The sequence below is a fragment of the Etheostoma cragini genome, chromosome 13 (assembly GCF_013103735.1).
Source record: "Etheostoma cragini isolate CJK2018 chromosome 13, CSU_Ecrag_1.0, whole genome shotgun sequence".
NCBI classification, from domain to species: domain Eukaryota; kingdom Metazoa; phylum Chordata; class Actinopteri; order Perciformes; family Percidae; genus Etheostoma; species Etheostoma cragini.
Genome location: NC_048419.1, coordinates 8,336,543 through 8,352,613, shown reverse-complemented (window position 1 = coordinate 8,352,613; position 16,071 = coordinate 8,336,543). Strand labels below are relative to the sequence as shown.

The window sequence follows — 16,071 nt, the reverse complement described above, 5'->3', positions numbered from 1 at the left end:
TGGATTTTTCTCTAAAATCAAAAGATGTTGGGCCTCTGACCAATTGCTCAATAATGTGTTCATTTAATCATTTCATAATCTTTTAAATACGTCAAATTCTTCTGGGGAGGTAAGTATAGGTAATTAATCAAATGTCACAAAGTAGACACAAAAGCAAATTTTAAGTGAGCGAGGAGCTAAGGAGATATTCCACTTCTAATCTTCTAAGAGAAGTGGCCTTTTTAAAGAGCATCTGAATAGCAGCACAAAGCAATAAGCATGTAAGCTGCCACTTGACTTAATCCAACGTCTCGCAAAAAAATACCACAGACGATAAGTACAAGAGGGCCATCATCGGCGTATTGAAAGATGGAAGCTTGTTGCTTGTAGAATTTCTTTTTCTCTCCCTTTGACAGATTAATGGAAAAGAAGCAAAGCCAAAAAGTGTGATGAAAGTCAAAGTGAATCCCCCCCTTCACCAATTCCCCTCAGCTCCACTCTTCCCTTTTTTCAAATTTAAGAGCCTTAGCATTCACAGCTAGAGATGAGCTCACATCTATGTTAATGGCATTTCAAAGTGAATCCGAAGTGCCATGAAGTGTCTGAAGATTGGGAAAGGGGAGGGGCCATCTTTAAGATGGACTGAATCAAAGTTAGGCATGATCCTCAGCAGAATAGGTGGAAATGGGATGAAAGAATACCATTTCAATCGGATCAAAATCCATCATGTCACATTCCCATGTTTGGTAGAGTTGTAGTCAGGCTCGTTAATCTATAGTTTGGTTAGGTGTCCAAATAAATTCGTTTTATTTTGTTACTCAGTTATTCTTTTCTTTATATCAAGTTAATGTTTGACTTAGTTGTTACTTGATATGGCTGATGTATTTTACTGGATGTTTACATTGTACCTGGTCCATGAATTGTACAATTTAGGCAAAGGCATTTGATAAATGTTGAGATGAGATGACTTTAAATAACACTTTCATAACTTTTTGTTAATTTTCAATATTGCATTTATCACATCATGCAGCCTTATAAGATTTGTTGCAGGAGGATAAGTATTATTTTGTGATATCCGCACAGAATCCGACGCAGTTATTAAGGAATAACACCCTGACATATCAGCATGGTCTAAACCTTTATTTAGTAATTTTAAAAAAAAATTAAAAACTAAATATTACATCTAAACATGCTGCAGACAAATCCGAATATAGAAATCCAACATCAGTTACTGCAATATTTTCATAAATGAAGGGTCATGAATGTGTAACAATGTGATTTGACTGCCCTTTTATTGTTCTCCATAACTATTCAAGTAAAATGATTTCATATTTTACATGGCCATTGTCAGGGTCATCCTGAAAAAGAATACAGTGAAGATTTCAGCAAATATCTGAAGGAGACAAATGTTTTCAATTAATTTCTTAGAGTTTAAGAATTAGGACATTTTTGATGTACAAAAAACTTTGAGCAGACTTTCTCTGAACAGCAATGTGCAGTCAAACTTCATTAAATGTGATATGGTCATGAGTACATTTTGAGCATGAATCCACGAGAGGTTCAAAATTCAGTAAGAGGGCTATCCTTCTCAATTTTTCTCTCTCTCTCTCTCTCTCTCTCTCTCTCAAGTACTTTTCTACACACGGAGAGCCTCACTTCCCATAACAATAAGTTATTGAAGTAATAATAATAGTGATAACATAAAGTAATAATTCAATCTACACAGCTCTCTCTCTCTCTCTCTCTCTCTCTCTCGCTCTCCCTCTCTATTCAATTTTGGTTTACTGGTATGAACTAGGTCTGTACGATATTGGAGAAAAAAAATTTACATTGAGATATATTTTTTTTATCTGCCATACAAAAAAAGAAAACGTCTTTTTTAAAAGATGACATAAATATCTCTATTTCAAAATAATAAATCATTCTCAACTACCGCGGTGATTTTGTAGGAAACACCAAAGCAAGTAAGCACTGTGACTAACGTTATTCTTCTGTAGTAGTTTATTGTTAGTTTGAGAAATTTATCAGACCTGCATGGCACGCACACTAGCAACAAACACTGTGTATCCAAGAACAATTAATTAGTGGAAATGACATTAGATCAGACACAGACCTCTGTAGTAGATTAGTGTTACGTTTCCAGTGTTGCGGCTCCAAAACAGACGGACCCCTTGTTTCTTTAGGCTAACTATATTACCTTTAGCCTGGCTGGTAGCAGCTTTCTGCTTGTTTCTTTAGGCTAACGATATTAGCTTTAGCCTGGCTGGTAGCAGCTTTCTGCTGAGATGAGATGGCGCGAGACGTTGTGATTATGTCGCATTAATCAGGTGATTTAGTTTGTATTTGCAGCGAACATAAAACACTGACTACTGTAGCTTCACTGACTACCCAACAAAACTATGTGTATCCCTGTATTAGTGGCAGCTGCTGCATACAGTACTTTTCTACACACGGAGAGCCTCTCTTCCCATAACAATAAACCCTGTCGGACTAACGTCACATGCACACGCTGCCCACATGGCTACCTGTCTTAAAGGGGAAGGGTCGGCCGGTAATAATCATGTAAAAGGAGAACGGTGAAAGCTTGCCGTTTACCATTACCAGCGCAATGTCCTGCGATGTGACTATTGCGAATGCGCACATCGCAATGTCGATGCTAAAGCACAATATTGTTCAGCCCTAGTATGAAGAAAGAAAACATGAAGCTTCCAAAGCAGTTTACAGAAAGTCCAGATCACATAATAAATACATAGGTGTCACATAGATAATAGGCTAGGTACTGATTGCTATAAAATACTCTACATTACAAACTCTTGCTCTCTTTCTCTCTCTCCCTCTCTTTCCATTACAACTGAATCAGCTGATTATGGGCGTTCACTCCAGATTTGTGCCATGATGAGCCAATCATATCATGCTGCTTTAAACCGTTCTCCTTCCTGCTGCTGTCTTACTTGGAATTCAGTCCAAATCGACCTTCAGGTGTGTTATTGTCAAATCTTTTTTACATTTCTAAACCTAATTGTGTACCATGTCAATAAATTAATTTCACTTCTTAAATGGAATCTGCCATTATGAAGCAAAACAAAAGGCTCACATTGAAACCCTAAAAGGAATTTCCAACAAGCTTCTTCTTCTTTTATCCCAGCTAAATTGTGTTTGAAAGATAAAAAAAAGTTATTTTTTACTGATTTAAAATAAATCATTTCTGTTAAATTCTCTTTGAGGGTGGAGTTTTCCACCCCAGTCCTAACATAGCCCCAACCACTTCATCTGACCTAACTTGAAATTCTCTTTGCTGAGGATAGAGTCTTAACATTACAGAAAAAATGTCAGAAAATCACATGTCATTAAGCCATTGGTAGTTCTCTGACATAATGCTAACCTTAGCAGATGTGTAGCCATTAAAAGCCTTCCATAGCAAAGTTGAAACCTTGCTATGGGACACTTTGCAACTCCACATATTGCCATCATTAGTCGGTGCGTTTACATGCACTGACAAATGCACTATACAAATGATTATATTCGGGTTCAGGCAATACCCTGAGTTCTCAAATGCCATGAAAATAGTTCTAATAACCCGGTAAGCAGAGGTAGAGAACTCCTTCAGTAACCGGGGTATTCCACTATTTATACACCTTAACCGGTTTAAGCGTCTGCTCATGCTTCAACTGCCAAAAGAACATACCCCAGTTACTGCTGTGATCGAAATACACTAGCACTTTCAGAGGAGAAAAACATTCAATTCACAAAAAAGATAAACTGAATTCTGAAACCTCCAACTGTTAATCAATTCAAATCCCCACCAAAGCACAGAGGTAAATCCTGCCTGAATAAATCTGACAAACCCCACTATCACAGCTACTGATCCTCGGTGGATTTCTCATACTGAGCCTACCTGACTCTCTACATCAAGACATAACAGGCCTGGGGAAACCTTGATCAATGCATTGATTACGTACCAGACAGCATCAGCTTTGGAAATAATTGCATTCAATGAGATGTATTCTTCTAAGACAAAAGAAAAACACTGTGGCTTGTTTCAAAGTCAGCGCACAAAAAAAATATTTAAAAACAGCAGAGTTGCGTTTCATACCACGAACAACGCTGTAATAACAGAGAAGGGACGAGAGAGTAGTTCAGCAGATCTCCAGAATCAGAATATTAATGATACTTTGAAGCCCCCAGCTAGCAACAATGATCTATGAATTCAATATGCTCAGATAATTCCCTCAGCCAAAACCCAATGGATGCGGCAGAAGGCATATGCAGTTACATTTATTTGTCCAATGAAGTTCCACTCTGAAACAGGGCTGGAGAAAGCAAACATCCAGAAAGACAAAAATTCATTAGCCAGTTAATAAAGCCATGATAACCATCTGTGTTGTGGGAATATTTTTCAAATCCATATCACAGTTTAGGCCCACCTCCAGAGAACAAAACTGTCTCTTCTCTCTTTCTGTGCCGGCTTTGTTCTCAGGCTGATATATCTCATTTAACAGTTCAGGATTCTTTCTGGAAGCGCATGGCAGATATTTATTAATATTTTCTAACTAGTTTAGACACCATACTTACGAGGGAATTTCCTTTGTCAATATACTCACTGCAACATTAAAAAGCTGAAATCAATTAAAAATGCTCGAAAGCAGGAGGGACTGCAACAAACCTGATTCAAAACATCAACGTATTGCAAGAAGCAAGGGTCAGCTAGGGCTTTTATATGAAACATAAATGTCAGCTCAAATGTTATGCTATTTTCCGAACAAAGAAAAAAAAAAAGAACAAAGTGTGCAGAATTTACAAAATGTCAGAAACTATTACATTGAACCCGTCAACAGGACATGCGGAGACTTGACAGAGTGAAAAGGGCGGACTGGTGCTGGAACAACCCAACACAAAGACACTGATTCAAATTTCACTGAGCACATGAAAAATGTTACGCTTATAAAACTGAGTAGCGTCAGCAAGCCTGGAGTGGTTGATTTTAATGTTGCCTGCCATACTGAGGACTGTTACAATAACTCCATAATGGAGACAGGGCCCAAAGGTGGCGTTTGGTATGCAGGAGAGGGTGAACAAAAGCAGAGTGACCTGACACCGCTTGTCTTCCAGACCTGGGAGGAAAACACTTTTAAAGCTAAGTATTTTCAAGCCAACAATTAGTGATTTACTTCCCAACATACAGGGAAAAATGTGTAGAGAGGAGAAGGCATGTGGGTTGAAGTGTGCACTCACATTAGTCAAAGCATTCCCATGAAAAGTGTAGGGAGCGGTCTTTAAATCAATGCATATTGTGTATTTTTAGGATCACAGTTCATCCGTTTATGCACAAAGCAAAAGCAAAAAGCATAAATGAATCAATAACTTTAAATAAAAGTATATAGTCTATTTATGCAGGTTCTGCGTTTATGCAGTTGAAAACTGTTTCCTCTCCTGCTAAACCTGAACACCTGTTCACTTCCAGCACACCTCCAGATCACATCGTCCAATCAGATTTCACAAATCACTTATAATAGTAGCAATGACCAAAATGTCAAAATGTAAACGGAAGACATTCCAGTTCACTATCATCACAATACACAACAGAAAAGGCATGATGTTTATGCGTAACATGTGTGTATGATATCCTACGAAAACATATGCGTAACAGTTTGTATATATACTGTATCTTCGATGAAATTATGAAAATTGCTGACTGGTTATGTAGTAGGTTGAAAAAGCTACACGGTTAGTTTTCATTCAAACAGACTCCCCCCAATTCTGTATCATTTCAAACTAATCCTCACACAGACTTATTGACGCTATTACGCTTCCAAGTCAGTAAATGGTGCTAGGGCGATGTTGTGGATACATTACGGAGAGTCTAGCTGCAAAACTCACTTTTTCATATTAGCTTGTATCAGCATATTATCTACATGTTATAGTAATCATTGTGTGATGTTGTGAGCTGATTATAAGGTGCTTTTGTTGAAGCTAGTTGTACCGACGTGTGTCAGCATGCTGAATACTTTTACAATGTAGTTTTCACAGTAGTTTGTAATTGTAAGTTACTGATATTAGCATCTTGTTACATAAGAAAACATCTTCTATATTTTCAATATGAGCCCACCAGTAGTGCGGAAATGGTGATCAGAAGTACTGTTTTAAGCTTGTTTAACATTTCCGGTCATTCAGTAACATGGTGACGCCATATTGTATTGATATTGAGTGCACGTGTGTGAGAGAACGTCTAAGAATGTTGTATGGGTGTGTATTATGCTACGGTTAAAATGGGGTTAGCAGGTTAGCATTGGTTCTGTGAAAGACTGTAGGTGTTATAGTCCAGTGAATGTTAAGTTATATTATGTTGGTATCTTTGAGTTTTTTAAATTAAGCCAAGTCTTGTATGTGTATTATGTGTTATATCATTTGAATTTAAGTGGATTCATTTTCTGTCAGACTGTTTCATATTATCAGTTGGTTACACCATTTAATAAATGTTATCATTTTAACATGCACTTTTATCATCAGTTAATACAGTAGAGACAATGTTAATGTATGGGAACTGTATGGAATATTTTCAAAAATAAACAAGCTTTTCTGTGAGCAACACAAACGTCTGTGCTCTCTATTGATTTCACAGTTTGCTTAAGCTCCACAGTGCTTCCTAGTCTGTGTAGCCATTGCTGCCGGTCCAGATTCCCCCTAGGCCTGGTGCCGGTAACAGTTACATGACGACCAGTCACATGACAGTTAATTTTAGCCGTCCTTACAGTTAAATATAGTCGGGAAAAAGGTGAGAGTGAAAGTCTTGTGTTTTCTCCTCAACTTCTCTTGGCACATGAACTCCCACTCTTAAATATGAATTCAGATGAATTACGTTACTTGGGCTGGGAAATTATTCTATATGATAATTTTACGTGTTTCATTGGAACCATACTATGATCGTGATATACAATTACATTGCCTAAAAAGAGAATCACATCCATATACTGGCTGAAACATTTTGAGGGAATATCATTTGAAGAAGAGTTGGTTTATATTACTCTATTTTTGTCCATGCATGTAAAAGTCAGCTGGAGAAAAATCTGTAGGATTTCAATAGAAACAGTTTATCACATTATGGTGATTATTTATTTAAAATCTCAGAGAAAAGTATTTTTTGTCAAATTTTGTGTCAAGTCTACACTATCATTGCAACATCGATATTGATGCATTTTGTCAAAGTATGGTTATATTCGATCGCCGTGCCCTATGAATAACATAGGGCACATGTTTTTTGTAGCTATATGTTCAAATGGTTCATTAGAACAGCCTGTATTAGTACAACAGACAGACATGCTAAGGCTGCTGGGATAGAGCTTCCTCAAACATCCAGTGACTTCGAAATAAAAAACCGCAGCAGTGAGCCATATTTAACCATATGAACAAAATAATTCTGTCAAGAATACTTCGCTACATTAGCAACAACTAATGGAAAAAAACAGCACCGCAGAGTTGCACCACAGTGCTTTGCTGAAGTACATAATCATCAGATGGCAACATGATTTTAATTAGCATATTAATACAACGGTGGGCTCCAAATCTCCGAGACGGAGATGTTTTCAAATCCCTGCATCTGTGATTTACAACTGAGAGTTGTTAAGAACATCTCCTGAATATCAACACTGTACAACAGAGGCATGTTCGCTCACACACTCCTTTTTTATCTGCCACGCTTGTATTAATCCCAATCTAATCCTCAACTACATTTAAATCCAAAGTCCTTCAGTGCAGGATTCCAGCAAGGAAGACCATTATACTCCTCTTTGTTCACTTAAGCTCTGCTTAAAGTGAACTGCTGGTCACTCTTAGAGGGAAGAAAGTTTCACGGGTCTCTTTCTTTCATATTCTCAAATGCCATCTCAGATTCTTTAAAGTGATTTCATATTCTGATGTTACTTTGAAGGAAGTGAGGAGTATGATTTTAGTGCAGTGCCGTAGGTCTTTGAATGCCAGTATGACAGCAGGCTCCAACACTAACAATAAATAAGAAAATTAAAAATCACAGGAACCGGTGCCTTTGAAAGCTTTGTAGAAATAAGAGACAAAATGATGTATCCTCCAATTCCAAAAAACGCCATTCAAAAGTCACGTCCTTGATGTTTTGTTGCAATCATAAATGATGTCAGATTACAATGTGCACCTGGTCTTCACTGTCCCAATTTGCCAGGCTTATGAAAGGGAGAGGCATATTTTACAGGAGGTCTGCTATCCTGCTGAAATGAGATTTTTTTTTCCTCACTTGGATTCTCCACCCACTGAAATAATTACAATTTTTCTGTAGCGGTGATGCATCTTTTTTTTCTTTGCATAGAAAATGCAAAGACTACAAAAGGAGCAGAGTGGAAACTTGAGTCTAGGGGTCACTGTGGCATTCATTTATCCCGCTAGCACTGCTGGGGAGGATGAGTTAAGAACCTATGGCATACCAGCTTCCCTATGATAAAATTATTTTCAGCTCGACGCATTGTCACGAACGGGTCTGAATGATATGGTATAAAAATGTATGCATACCAAAACATGACATCCTGTGAAATTAGGAAATAGTCAGCTGTTCACATGAGAGAACCATGACGCCGAGCAGCAGTTCTCCAGACCTCAGATATATCAGCGGTAGTGCGTGGTTCAGTTACCCAAGAATAGGGGACTTTGAGCTGGTTACAGAGCACAGCAATCTGCCAGTTGTTTCAATGGGCATTACAGTTATGTTTACTCTACAAAATTTGGGCATTTAGTTGCGACAAAAGTTAAGATTAGGCACCAAAATGACTAGTTAAGATTGGGAAAGATCGGGGTTTGGCTTAAAACACTCCTTAGGAACACACATCTTCTGGAATAAAGTCTTGTTTTCCTCCGCCATTCACATTTTCATACAGCGGCCATGTAGTGAATACAGCAAAAAAGGGTGGAATGCTTATGAATTACAGTGCTAAAATTTCATAGCTTTTTGAAGGAATTACTGCAAATTGAATTATAATTGCTAACAGTGTAGGGAAACCTGATCTATAGACAACATACTATATATTAATAATACCGTCCAAAACGGCAGACATTACAGCACTCAGGGAAGACTTCCATATACCTGACCTATCCTATATGATAATTTAACATAAATTTATATTATATCAAAACAACAACAAAGTTGAAGATTATGTATATAATTTATGAAAAAAAACTGCCATTCCCTTAGGAAACAGCCGGTTACCCCCAGAGTGGTAAGGACCTGTATTTGGACCAATACAAATATTTGTTTGTTAGGGATTATCACACAACAACAAATATTCAAGTACATTTTTCATTTGACCTCACTTGCCTCAGCGTTGTTGGGAGCCCTCTTAGTTGCCATACGAGAGAGATGTTGCTTTTATCAAAGCACTCCAGCTGCCTTGGACTGGAACTTGTAGCAAACTTTGCAAAGCATTGTATTGTTTCATCAACATCCTCTACTGCCACCCAAGAAATCTTCTTTGAGAAGCTTGGAACTCTCTATTTTATTTTTACACATTTGGCTATTCATTATCTTCATTTATAATTTCTGATTTTTTACTGCTAGTTTTGCAAAGAAAAACAAAAATTAGATTGTATCCTAAATTGTGGTTGCTGATATTTTAATTTGAAAAACCTGTTTACTTTATCCATGCCTCGTTTTGGAAACTACTGTGTACCATCTAAGATGTGTTGGCTGCTGAACTACAAGGTTGTTTTTTCAATGCAACTACTAAATACACATGGTTCTCAGTGTATGTGATTTTGTAATGTTGCTTGATATTGTTTGGAATGCAATGTAATGTAACTCTGAAATTAACAATTAAAGACAAAAGCTTAATGATGCATGAGAGGTCATTTTATGGCATGATCCACCTGTGCTGCCCACAGATCAATACTTCATTCTGTTGTGAGATGACTGTATATCTGTATATAATATGCCCTGCATGCTCTGTGCTGAATGCTTATGTTGTACCAGGCTGTACAAATGACAAGACAAGGGAAAGTGATTTTAGAACACTGATATTTGACTTACATCATACAACAGTTATGCACACAGAAACATAATGTATAATATCTTACGAAAACTAGGAGAACGCTGGCTGGTCATGTGACATCGGCCACAGAGCTCCGTCATGCTGAGCAGCAGATGCTAGCTGTTTACGCCGCTACAGAACTTTGTGACGTGGCTACAGACCTCTGCCACAGCTCCTCATCTCAGCACGAGATAGTAGCTCTGTCAGGTCAGCGGTAGTTGCGAGTTTAGTTACCTGAGAATAGGTGACAGTGAGCCAGGTACAAAGCACTGCAAGCTGCCAGTCATTGTGGATGTTTCAGTTACCCACCCTGGCTTCAAAGTCTTCTTTTTATCCAGCGGACGTCAATGTGGTGAACACAGCGCAACAAAACTTCATCATACAATACATCATACAATTTACAGTACTTAACTTAATATAGCTTTTGGATCATGAGAACAGGCTGTACATTTCCATCCCTGTAATTTACAAATTGTTCAACATCATTATCATTGGCATTGGGGTGGACAAAATATTGCAAACACCATTCCATGTTATATTTAAAAATAATGAAATGCAACTCAAAAGCACAACAAACTACAGTAAAGTCTCCAAAATGAGTTGAAAGGATGACTGATGCAGGATGTCAACAAAAAATGAATATAATATACTTTAAAAGGTGTTTTTTACCTAATAGACTTGCACATTATGCTTTGAATGGCAGATACTAATGGTATTTTTTTAAATATAAAAGAAAATTGGGAGAACAGGTTTGTAGCTGAAGATACTATTATGGAATAATCGATGATATCTGTTGTGATAGTGCAAACTTATTTGAATAACATTAACTCTTGGGGGTTTAACATTTCTAATGTGTTGGTTTTCAGTGAGTTTAGTTAATGGGCCTGGTATTATGGGGCATATGGTGGCCCAGAGGAAGTGAACACTGATGAGGCTTTGTCATTCCTTTGGGGAATAGCTTTGTACTCATACAGTATATGTGTAGTACGCACAGCCAACGCATTCAACATTTATTGGATATCAGCACCGGACTGTTTCCCCTCTGCCACCAATACAGGCTAAAAAAGCAGAGAGATGGAATTACTATCTGAGGGACAGTCAGGTCCAAATATGAAAGTCATTTGAGTTCCCCGGAGAGAGAGAAACACAACAGACACAGGTGCTGTAGTCTTAATGCCAGTTCCATCTTGTGCTGATCGACACGGCCAAAGGATTTAGCAATTATCTGTTGAAGATAACCTAGCATTAAGAAATTCATTTCATCAAGCAATTTGTATTCTCCTCAGTAAGTCGCTGCCACATACTGTTCCAAACCAGCCCAGGATTAGATTAAGAAATTGACTGCTGCGGGAACTAACGCCTCTGTTTTGGTTACTTCCCAATGGCAGTGTGCTTCTCACATTGGTTCACAAATTTGAAAAAAAACATTAGCCTTACCCTAATCCGTTTGGAAAGGTATTGGACCACAGATAAGAGATACTCTTCCTGTTTTCCAATAGAGTGTCTCATATGAGAAGCTTGTGTGCTGTTTAATCGAGGTGAGTAGCTACATGAGAACCTAACCTGAACACAATTTTCAGCAAATTTAAGACTTTTCAAGGCCTAACATTTTGGTTCTGACATTTTATAAATGTTTAAGACGTTTTAACCCTGTCCAAATACAAATATGGTCCTGAAATTGAGCATAATATGAGCTCTTTGATGTACTGTATTCTTAATTCATATGAAATCCATGTTTTTGAATGACTGAAAATAAAAATTTGCTGCAGGATTTGTAACAAGCATAAAACAGACAGCAAAGAAATGAAATTATAATGATTTCTGACATTGATCGTATTTCCAGGAAAGGCATTGCCCCTGTGCTTATAGGTTTGTACACTCAACATCTTTCCCAAAGGAACCCCCATTTTGTTTAACTCAAAAATACGTGGCTCATACACAGTGTTCCTCTGAGAAGGAACAGTGTGCCTTTTATGAGATATCAATGATCCTTGAAGGACCAGTATATCACTGGCACTCAGGGATGCAATTGCATGAATTATTCAGAGTGGTTTTCACAAACTGATTGCATTGTTTCAATATGTATCAAAGGCAGCCATTAGTAATAAAGATGAGAGAAAATGAAGCGATGAGCCTCTACTGTATGTACACCAACTTCTCTCTGATGCTATCTGCCCTAGTTATGACAGTGACAATAAGAAGCGAGGAGGTGGGGGGATGTCATGAACCTATTTCTTTCCGTGCTGCCTCTTGTCTACAGATCGCCTTTCCTCTGCCATCTTTAAGGCTCCCCTCGCAGACAAGCTTATTCATAATCCAGCCGATAACAATCTAACTTAGTTTCTTCTTCTGTTATGACATCAATTCATATCTGCCTCTAAGTCCTCCTGTAGGGGTTCAGCAAGAGTTGTGTGTGTGTGGGGGGGGGGATGCAAATGAGACACAGGAAAAAAACTTTTTTAAAGTCAGCTTAGATGCTACTACATCAAATGGGAACAATACTTCAGTGGATGTAAAAAGCTGACAGAACAGGGAAAATAATTCTGACATCGCTATTGCCAAGTGTGAGGAAAATACTGGTGGAAGCAGAGAGTTACTCTGTACAAGAGCCTTTTCTTTCTTTCACTGTCAGAAAATTTCTGTGGCCAACCATGCCCAACTGCTTCATTGCCTAGTCGGATGCATATAAGCACAGACCTATGAAGCACTTGCTGATCTAAGGTCCCTGTAGTGAGTGGTCTGTGGAGTACCGGCAGCACTTAATGTAGCGTCCATAGAGAAGCAGCTTCCAGCAGAGGAGATGCAGCCTGCTGCGACCCGGAGCACCAAGGCCCTCAGGGAGCAACCAGCAAGTTCCACAAGGTCAACATTTAAAGAAATAACTGACGGCTGACATAGAGCAAAAAGCAGAGCATTTAACCATTTTCTCACTGGCTTGTCAGTCACTAATGTGCCCATCATTAAGTCTTTCAATTGAGAATGACAAGAGGGGGTGGGAAAAAGGACAAGATATGACCTATAGTGTTAGGCTTCTGATGGAACAGGTTGTTGTTCAATGAACTGAAAACCACAATGATTTTCACACTTTTTCACACACAAAAATTGTGAGGTAACTATGGAAATCAAACAATTGACAGGCCTATTAACGAGATACAATTGCAGTGAAATGTATTCTGTCAGCTCCCACAATATACACGTTAAAAATTATGTTCAACGCGAAGGCAAACTAGCGAACTGCTGTGAGTTCAGGGCTCTGGTGGGATTGCCTGACTCTTACCATTGTGAAGGATCTGTCAAAAAATAGCCCTGCCGGTCTTCATACTAAGCCCTGGGACATCCTTTTATAGCAGTATGACCCTATCTGACATAACCAAGAACCCCAGGGGAGACCAAGGACATGTTTGATAGCGCTCAACCCACATCTGCTACTTAGGTGGCTAATCGTAGCACATGCTAGCGCTAGCATGCAAGCTCGTTCTCAATGGCAAAACACAGCTACAACACACACAAGTTCACCATAATCTCCAAAAAACTGCCTCCACATCCCTGTTCTGCAGGTATTCCACAAGTGGCCCTTTTTAGAAGAAGTCTCCCAGCTAATCCAGCCTTGTACCGACCAAAGTAAGAGAAAGAGTTATCTAGCTGATGCAATCTTACCAAGCTATTGCATATGTGCAACAAAGACGGTATAGAAATGAGATGTCTCACTCAGTAGCTAAAACAGAGACCTAAACACACATGGTGAAAACAGGGTCTGCAGTAATGTGCAGTACAACAAAAATATAGTGTTTTTGGAAAATGAAACCATGTAAACCTATTCTGGTACAACCTCAGAATACAAATATGAACCTGATAATGAGCAAAATATGGGCGCTTTAAGAAAAGAATCTTTGTTTGGTGCAGATAAATGAGGAAAAAATGGATAGCAAGGCGAGTGGACTGTTTGCCTTGGTCATTTGATTGGTACACAATAAAATGGAAATTGTTGTTAGTTGTCATGGTGACAATACACATAACAGCCGTGTTGCAGCCGCTCAGGAGACATTTTCAAGAGCTGCGGGGAGTTATGTGGAGGGACAGTTAGACACAGCAGGAATGGGTCAGCGGGCCATTAGACCCAGCCCAGCTTATTCTCTGTAACCAATGCAGCATAAAAGCATAGTGTAACCAGCCTGCGGACTACTTGTAAATTGGATTGCTAACTCCGCCTTACCTTCTCTCCACATCGTTCACAGATAACAAACCAAACAAAGCCGTTAACTTACTGCGGTAGCAGTGTGCTTTGTGTGGATGAAGCTAGGGGTGGGAATCTCTGGGCACCTCACCATTCGATTTCAGAGGCCAACGATTCAATTCTAAACCAACTATGGATGCATTTTGATGCAACCATTTTTTATGTAATTTGCCATGAGAGATTTAAAACAGATATACATATAAATCTGTGTTTGCTAGATTCTGACATAAACAGTATTTGTCACAAACTTCCATGTCAGAGGCTCAGTCATATTTAAAGGTGGATAATTGGCTTCTTAGAACATAAAACACGAGGTTGTCAGATGTAATGTGATAAAGTATCAACAGCCTATTTGTGTTTTCCCTTAATAATTTATGTACTGTATGTCTTATTACATAATGTGTATATATATATATATATATATATACAAAACTTTTTCCTTTTGGCAATATTTGTATTTTTCTTCTGCACTCTTGGCTAATCTCTAAATTGTTGTCCATTATCCCATCCTCTTTCAGTCCCTCTGTGTTCGGATTTGGAGACAGTAACTTTAATAATAATGGATTATTAATTTATGAGATCAATTTTTTTCTCACCCCTAGATGAAGCATCTAGTTAGACTCATTTAGCGTCTGGCACTCCGCCTCGTAGAGTTACTACTCCACTGCTCGTTTGTCCTTTACTGCAAAACCTCAGCTGCACAGCCTGAAGGAAGTCGGCTTCTGCGGAACTGTATACGTCCCCATGAAATAGATACACCCAAAAGCTGCCCAAACCCCTAACCCGTTTTCCTATGTCAATGTTGTTTGTAATTACCCAAAATAACATGACTGATTTCATGACCGAACACTCTTTGGAAAGTACATATCTGTACTTTCAGTAAATTTGGGGGATGTCTTATTCAATTTTAAAGCATTTGAAATAGTGGTTTGAAATAATATTGAGTACAATTTGACATATTCCAGTCTGTGATTATCCATCAACAGACATTCCGTTAATTTTATGATAAATAATTCCTAATTTCTGCTTTTGTAACACAAACATTAGGTGTAATTTCCTATAAATTAGGTTTATTGACCATAAATTCCAAAAATAACTGTAAAACTAAAGTTAATAAGTTAGTGTTATTTAGTTAGGGTTTATCGTCAAAAAAAGTGACAAACATTGAAAAAAATGCATCAAAAGTAATGAAAAAAATGGCGAAAATGTAAGAAAAAGTTAAAAACATCAACAAAAGTTATGATTTTCAATTTTGAAGGGAAGACAACACAAGGGTTAAAAGGTGAATGCATGCAAATAGACTTTTTTTAATTTCTGTTTCATAGCATCTAACTCTGAAAAAGATCTATGAAGGCCCTATCTTATTAAAGTTATGGATGTATCCATGACCACTAGACAGGACATTGATGATCAGTCATATTAATGCTCACATTCCTCGAGGCACAGGCCGAGGAGGTGGAGTTGCAGCTATCTCCGATTCTAGTCTATTAATCAGCTCTAAACCTAAACTAAATAACAACTCATTTGAAAGTCTTGTTCTTAGTATTTCATGTCCAAGTTGGAAATCACTGCAACCAGTTCTATTTGTAATAGTGTACCGAGCACCTGGTCCATACTCTGACTTCTTATCTGAATTTGCAGAGTTTTTGTCAAATTTAGTGCTAAAAATGGTTCTTATTTTAGGGGATTTTAATATTCATGTGGACAATGAGAATGATAGCCTTAGTATTGCATTTATCTATCTATAAGATTATATTGGCTTCTCTCAAAGTGTTCATAAACCGACTCACCGTTTTAACCACACCCTTTATCTTGTTC

The 16,071-nt window shown here is 38.0% G+C and overlaps 1 protein-coding gene and 1 long non-coding RNA gene across 2 annotated transcripts in view; one reads left to right on the top strand and one right to left on the bottom strand.

Moving 5' to 3' along the window:
- The window catches only part of ntm (neurotrimin), a 502,481-nt gene that overhangs the window by 418,574 nt on the left and 67,836 nt on the right, over positions 1-16,071 (bottom strand). The window lies entirely within an intron of this gene.
- LOC117955216 lies at positions 817-14,953 on the top strand. The gene is made up of 3 exons (XR_004658982.1): positions 817-828; positions 8,652-8,654; positions 14,873-14,953. It is a non-coding gene; the product is annotated as an uncharacterized LOC117955216 (long non-coding RNA).